Consider the following 6,728-nt stretch of genomic DNA (forward strand, 5'->3'; position numbering starts at 1 on the left):
TTGAAGGTCTCACCCTTAGAATTCTCCAATTCTACCGCACCGTGATTTGCCACGTTTCTGATTTTAAATGGGCCACTCCAACGGGACTTAAGCTTTCCCGGAAACAACCGCAAACGAGAGTTATAGAGAAGGACAAATGAACCAACCTTTAGCACCTTGGGGGCAATATGGGCGTCATGCCATTGCTTCGTTTTTTCTTTGTAAAGCTTGGCATTTTCATATGCCATGAATCGGAATTCATCCAACTCATTCAATTGAAGCAATCTCTTTTCCCCCGCCTTCTTGAAGTCAAAGTTTAACTTCTTAATAGCCCAATACGCTCTATGTTCAAGCTCTAGAGGAAGATGACACGCCTTCCCATAAACAATGCGGAATGGTGACATACCGAGTGGAGTCTTGTAGGCCGTCCGATATGCCCACAATGCGTCATCCAACTTCAAGGACCAATCTTTTCGGGATCCATTTACCGTTTTCTCCAAAATTCTTTTCAACTCACGGTTCGAAACCTCAACTTGGCCACTCGTTTGGGGGTGATAAGGTGTGGCGACCCGGTGATGCACATTATACTTCCTCATAAGAGCTTGAAATTGCCGATTGCAAAAATGCGAACCTCCGTCACTAATAACCACTCTAGGAGTCCCAAACCGATTCACTAGCCGCTTAAGAAAACTCAACACTACTTTAGCATCATTAGTGGGCAAAGCCTCCGCTTCTACCCATTTCGAAACATAATCCACACAGACCAAAATGTATTGGTTTTTGAATGAAACCGGAAATGGCCCCATGAAGTCTATACCCCATACATCAAATATCTCCACTTCTTGAACCGAAGTCAAAGGCATCTCATCTCTTTTCGAGATGTTGCCTACACGTTGGCACCGATCACAATGGTCAACAAACTCTTTGGCATCACGAAACAAAGTTGGCCAAAAGAACCCGCTCTCAAGCACTCTAGCGGCGGTTCTTGCCGAACCATAATGTCCGGTCTCATGACATGAACTCAAAATGGGCATCATTTCTCCCAAAGCCACACATCGTCTCAACATCCCATCCCCACATATTTTAAACAAGAAAGGTTCATCCCACAAGTACCTTTTAACATCGGATAAGAACTTCTTCTTTTTGTGAGATGTCAAATCCGGAGGCATGACTCCCGAGGAGAGGTAGTTTGCAAAATCGGCATACCATGGTGTCTCCACTTCCCGAATCATCATAAGCGTTTCGTCCGGAAACCGCTCATTAATCTCCACACCAATAGGAATTGGTTCCGGATTCTCGAATCTCGAAAGGTGATCCGCCACCACATTCTCCGTACCCTTCTTATCTCGGATTTCTACATCGAACTCTTGCATGAGAAGAATCCACCGAATAAGCCTAGGCTTTGCGTCTTGCTTAGTGAATAGATACCGTAAAGCGGCATGATCGGTGTATATGATGCATTTCGACCCAAGCAAGTATTGTCTAAACTTATCGAGAGCAAAGACAACCGCCAACATCTCCTTTTCGGTAGTAGTATAGTTGAGTTGTGCTCCCGCCATAGTTCTACTAGCGTAATAGATCACATGCACCCGCTTTTCCTTTCTTTGCCCCAACACGCAACCCAATGCTTGGTCACTAGCATCACACATTAGCTCAAAAGGCAAACTCCAATCCGGAGATGAAATAATGGGAGCGGTCACAAGTGCCGACTTTAGCTTCTCAAAAGCATCTTGGCAATCCCTTGTGAAGTCAAACGACGCATCTTTTACTAGCAAACTTGTCAAAGGTCGTGCGATAGATGAAAAATCCTTAATGAATCGCCGGTAGAAACCCGCGTGGCCCAAAAATGCCCGAACTCCTTTGACCGTAGTCGGAGCGACTAATTTTTCAATAACCGCCGTTTTTGCCCTATCCACTTCAATTCCCGCCTCCGATATCCTATGCCCGAGTACAATGCCTTCTTCCACCATAAAATGGCATTTTTCCCAATTTAGTACCAAGTTTGTCTCCACACATCTTGCTAAAACCCGCCTTAAGTTCGATAAGCAACCATCGAACGAATCGCCAAACACGGAGAAGTCATCCATGAACACCTCCATAATATCTTCAATCATATCGTTGAAGATTGAGGTCATACACCTTTGAAATGTGGCGGGTGCGTTGCATAGTCCGAAAGGCATTCGCCGGTATGCAAAGGTACCGTAGGGACATGTGAAGGTCGTCTTTTCTTGATCTTCCGGGAGGATTAATATTTGATTGTAACCCGAGTACCCATCAAGGAAACAATAAAACTTGTGTCCCGCTACCCTCTCTAACATTTGATCGATAAATGGTAACGGAAAGTGATCTTTTCGGGTTACCTCGTTGAGCTTCCGATAATCGATGCATACTCGCCAACCGGTTACCGTCCGTGTGGAGATTTACTCTCCTTTTTCATTCTCCACCATTGTCATACCGCCCTTTTTAGGAACACATTGAATGGGACTAACCCACTCACTATCCGAAATCGGATAGATTATTCCGGCGTCGAGGAGCTTGACGATCTCTTTGTGCACTACCTCCTTCATATTCGGATTCAATCTTCGTTGCCTTTGAGCCGACTTCTTTGACTCGTCCTCGAGATTAATCTTATGCATCACAATTTGAGGACTTATTCCTCGAATGTCGGAGATTTGCCAACCCATTGCTAACATGTGTTCTTTCACCACTTGCACAACCTTCCTTTCTTGATCCTTAGAGAGCTTGTTTGAGATGATTATCGGCAAGGTCTCATTTTCCCCAACAAAAGTATACCGGAGGTGTGGCGGAAGCGGCTTCATTTCAACCTTCGGGGGCAACTCCGAAGATGGTGGAGTCACACCATTGCTCTTGTTTAAACTTTCCGGCTTCGGTTCATCCTCTCTAGTATATTCATCATCCCCCGACTCGGAATGAAACGAGACTTGGGAAATGTGTTGAGAAAAAATTTCTGCCCCCTTTAACTCATGGGGCTCGATCGAGCCTTTCATTAAAAGGGAGGGCTCGATCGAGCCCTTAGTGTTAAAGGAAGCAGAGATTTTTTCCTTTGAGAAGCTTGCCAACTCAAAATTTTCAGAAATTTCCCCCTTTGCTTGATTCAACACTTGCACATTTTCTTGAAGTTGTTCTTGCACAATCTCTTCAATCAAGTCTATCCTCATGCAATCCTCCTCCTCGATGGCATTCCGCATCACTCTCTTCATATCAAACTCCACACTTTCCTCATCAATTCTCAAGGTGAGCTTGCCGGCATGAACATCGATGAGAGCACGCCCGGTGTTCATAAAAGGGCGACCAAGGATCATAGGACATTCTTTATCCACCGCATAGTCTAAGATCACAAAATCCACCGGAAAGATAAATTTATCCACTTTAACAAGTACGTCTTCCACTATCCCATACGGCTTTTTGAGAGAGTGATCGGCAAGTTGCAATACCATCGAGGTGCGCTTTACCGGTTGATCACCAAACAAAGACCTAAAAAGAAACAATGGCATCAAGTTAATACTTGCCCCAAGATCACACAAGCAATTTATAGCATTCATATTTCCTATAGTGCAAGGTATAGAAAAACTCCCTGGATCCTTAAGCTTTGTTGGTAGGGTGCTTTGGATTATGGAACTACAATTTTCCGTGAGCGGTATTGTCCCACCTTGCTCCCAACTACGCTTGTTCATAATTATATCTTTCAAGAATTTTGCATATTGGGGCATCTCCCTTAGTGCGTCCGCCAAGCTTAGATTAATTTGCAACTTCTTGAAAATCTCAAGGAACTTATGAAACTTTTCGTTCCCTTGAGCTTTCCTTAACCGGCTTGGGAATGGAACCGGTGGTACAAACGGTGGCGGCGGTGGTGGCCTCACATAGGGCTCTTCAACCTCGACAACCACTTCCTCACATTCCTTTGGCAACTCTTGACTTGAACTTGCTATGTCAATTACCACTTAAGGCTCATCCTCCTCGACAACTTGCCTCTTTCCATTGGCTTTCTCAAGGTTTCTCCCGCTTCGGAGCTCTACCGCCTTAACATGTTCTCTAGGGTTGTTCTCCGTAGTAGATGGCAATCCCCCTTGTGGTCTACCTTGAAGATTGATAGCAAGTTGAGAGATTTGAGTCTCAAGCATTTGATTAGTGGCGGCTTGATTCTTTTGAAGTTGCTTCATCTCTCTAAGCTCATCCATCAACTTAGCAAGCATATTCCCTTCATCCATGTTTCTTTGAGGTTGAAACCCGGGAGGATGTTGAGGTCTAGCACCCGCATTGTTGCCATGACCTTGATTGTGATGGTAATTTCCTTGTTGTTGGGGAGGTCTATTTCCACCTTGGAAGCTTGGACCCGCTTGATTAGGCCCTTGAGCATTGCCTTGTCCTTCTTGATTTCTCCACCCGAAGTTTGGATGATTCCTCCATCCGGGGTTGTAGGTGTTAGAGTAGGGGTCATTAGCTTGCCTTTGTCCCCCGATGTAGTTGACTTGCTCACATAAGGCTTGACCCGTAACTAAGCATTCTCCTCCCGAATGGCCAAAATCACCACAAAATTCACAACCTACTTGAACATAAGCCACCGGAGCGTTTCGTTGCATAGGAGCGACTTGTTTCTTGAGAGCATCCACTTGAGCTTGAAGCGAAGCATTTGCGGCTTTTATGGACTCCATCTCCCTCACTTGATCAAGAGTCATGAGTGACTTTTGAGTAGGTGGCGCTCTTCTTTCCATAGGACTCCAAGTACTACTAACCACGGCCAATTTCTCCACCAATTCAAGGGCTTCCTCATAGGTTTTTTGCATAAGTGAACCCCCCGAATCCGCATCGATAGTGGCTCGGGTAGTGACATTCGTCCCATCATAGAAGATTTGTATAACATGCTCTCTATTGAGCCGATGATGGGGTACACTTCGTTGTAAATCCTTAAACCGCTCCCATGCCTCATGAAGTGATTCTCCTTCAAATTGGACAAACTCAAGTATGTCTTTAGTCAACTTTGTAGTCTTGCCATGAGGGAAATATTTGTTAAGGAAGGCTTGAGCCAACTCCCTCCAATTGTGAATGGACTCATTAGGTAGAGAGTGCAACCAAATGCTAGCCTTGTCCCTCAAGGAAAAAGGGAACATCCGAAGTTTAATTTGGTCCGCCGTTATCCCATGAAGCTTGAATGTGTTTAGAACACCCAAAAACTTGGCGATATGCTCATTAGGATCCTCATGACTCAACCCAAAGAAGGCACAACGATTTTCCAAAAGTTGAATGGTACTTGGCTTGATCTCAAAAGTTGCCGCTTGAACCGGCATTGCGAAGCATCCAAAAGTTGCATTGTCCACATCCGGCAAGAAAAACTCACCCAAAGTTTGTCTTTGTTGGTTTGGCACTTGTGCGTGCGCTTGGGGTCGATCATCCCTTGGGTGGTCTTGTTGCCTTGGTCGGTTCACATTCCCTAATGGAGGAGCGGGTGGATATTGTTGTTCCCCTCCATCCATTAGAGGATTGAACCTCCCCTCTTCATCATAATTGTTTCCCTCGTTATTCATAACTTCGGGTATACGGGCTCTTCTTCTTACACCTCTTTCGTAGTTACCGAGGTTATCTTGGAACGGTTCTAGTGGTAGATTTGCTCGTCGCGTATTGTGCATACACAAAAATCAAATTCCCTACACAAACAACAACAAGAAAACCGAGTGTAAACCACGAAAGATAATTAATAACAATAAACCAAAAACAGAAAATAACGCTAACTCGACCGAATTTCACAATACTTTCAATCAATTAAACGCAACCTTGTCCCCGGCAACGGCGCCAAAAACTTGTTAGCAAAAATACTAACTTGTAGTAATCCGGAAATACGGAATCGATCCCACGAAGACAAGAGGTTTAAAGTGAGCGAACACGTAATTGGAAATTCAATTCGGAAAGCAACGATCAATTGAAGGTTCAAGTATCCAATTACTAACTAAGAATTAAACTAACGTGAAATTGCAATTTAAACAAGTAAAGAGAATTAATTATCAAGAATCTAATTCAATAAAAGGGGAATGTCAAGGAGTTAGTAATCCAACCTAGGTTATGCAATCATGATTGGTCAAGTGTAAACTACTAAGGACCGAGCGAGGCCTAAAACGTCATTCCCGCTCTCTCGAGCCTCAAGGAATGCCAAAACCGCTATCTAGTCATTCAATCACACCAAGCTCACTCTCGTGTTACAAGGCAAACTAAATCAATATCAAACGATTAATCAATCCGCTCCAAGGTCACCTAGGTTCAAACCCACTCTCGTGGAGCTCTAAAATCTAGGTTTTCTAACCTAAAGGTCGATCTAATCAACCACCTCTCGGTGCGTCAATCAAACTATGACATTGATTAAGGTAGCTAATCCTAATCAAGCAATGAGTAATAGGAAAGAAACAAAAGCATACAACACTAAGGACCAACCAATCAATCAAACCCCTAAATTATCATACTAACCCCCTAACAAAGGAAATTTAGCTACTAATATTTAGATTAACACAAACAATCAAGGAATGAGCAAAGTAGAACATTAAAGTAAGAAGAATTACCTTGATTAAATAAGTAGAACAGACAAACATAAAGATAATGAAGATTCACAATAAGTAGCTTGTAATAAAAATGAAGATCTTGTTATCATAAAGCAAATAAAACTTGCATCAAGCTCCAACAATGGAGGAATCTCCAAGGAGAAGATGGCTAATCTAAAAAAGGTAAAAACTAGAGAATAATCC

The 6,728-nt window shown here is 43.5% G+C and overlaps 1 pseudogene; it reads right to left on the bottom strand.

Moving 5' to 3' along the window:
• Positions 1-1,545: 1,545 nt before the first annotated feature.
• LOC126668781 (uncharacterized) lies at positions 1,546-5,108 on the bottom strand (annotated as a pseudogene).
• Between the last annotated feature and the right edge of the window lie 1,620 nt (positions 5,109-6,728).

This window comes from Mercurialis annua, linkage group LG2 (genome assembly GCF_937616625.2).
Source record: "Mercurialis annua linkage group LG2, ddMerAnnu1.2, whole genome shotgun sequence".
NCBI lineage: Eukaryota > Viridiplantae > Streptophyta > Magnoliopsida > Malpighiales > Euphorbiaceae > Mercurialis > Mercurialis annua.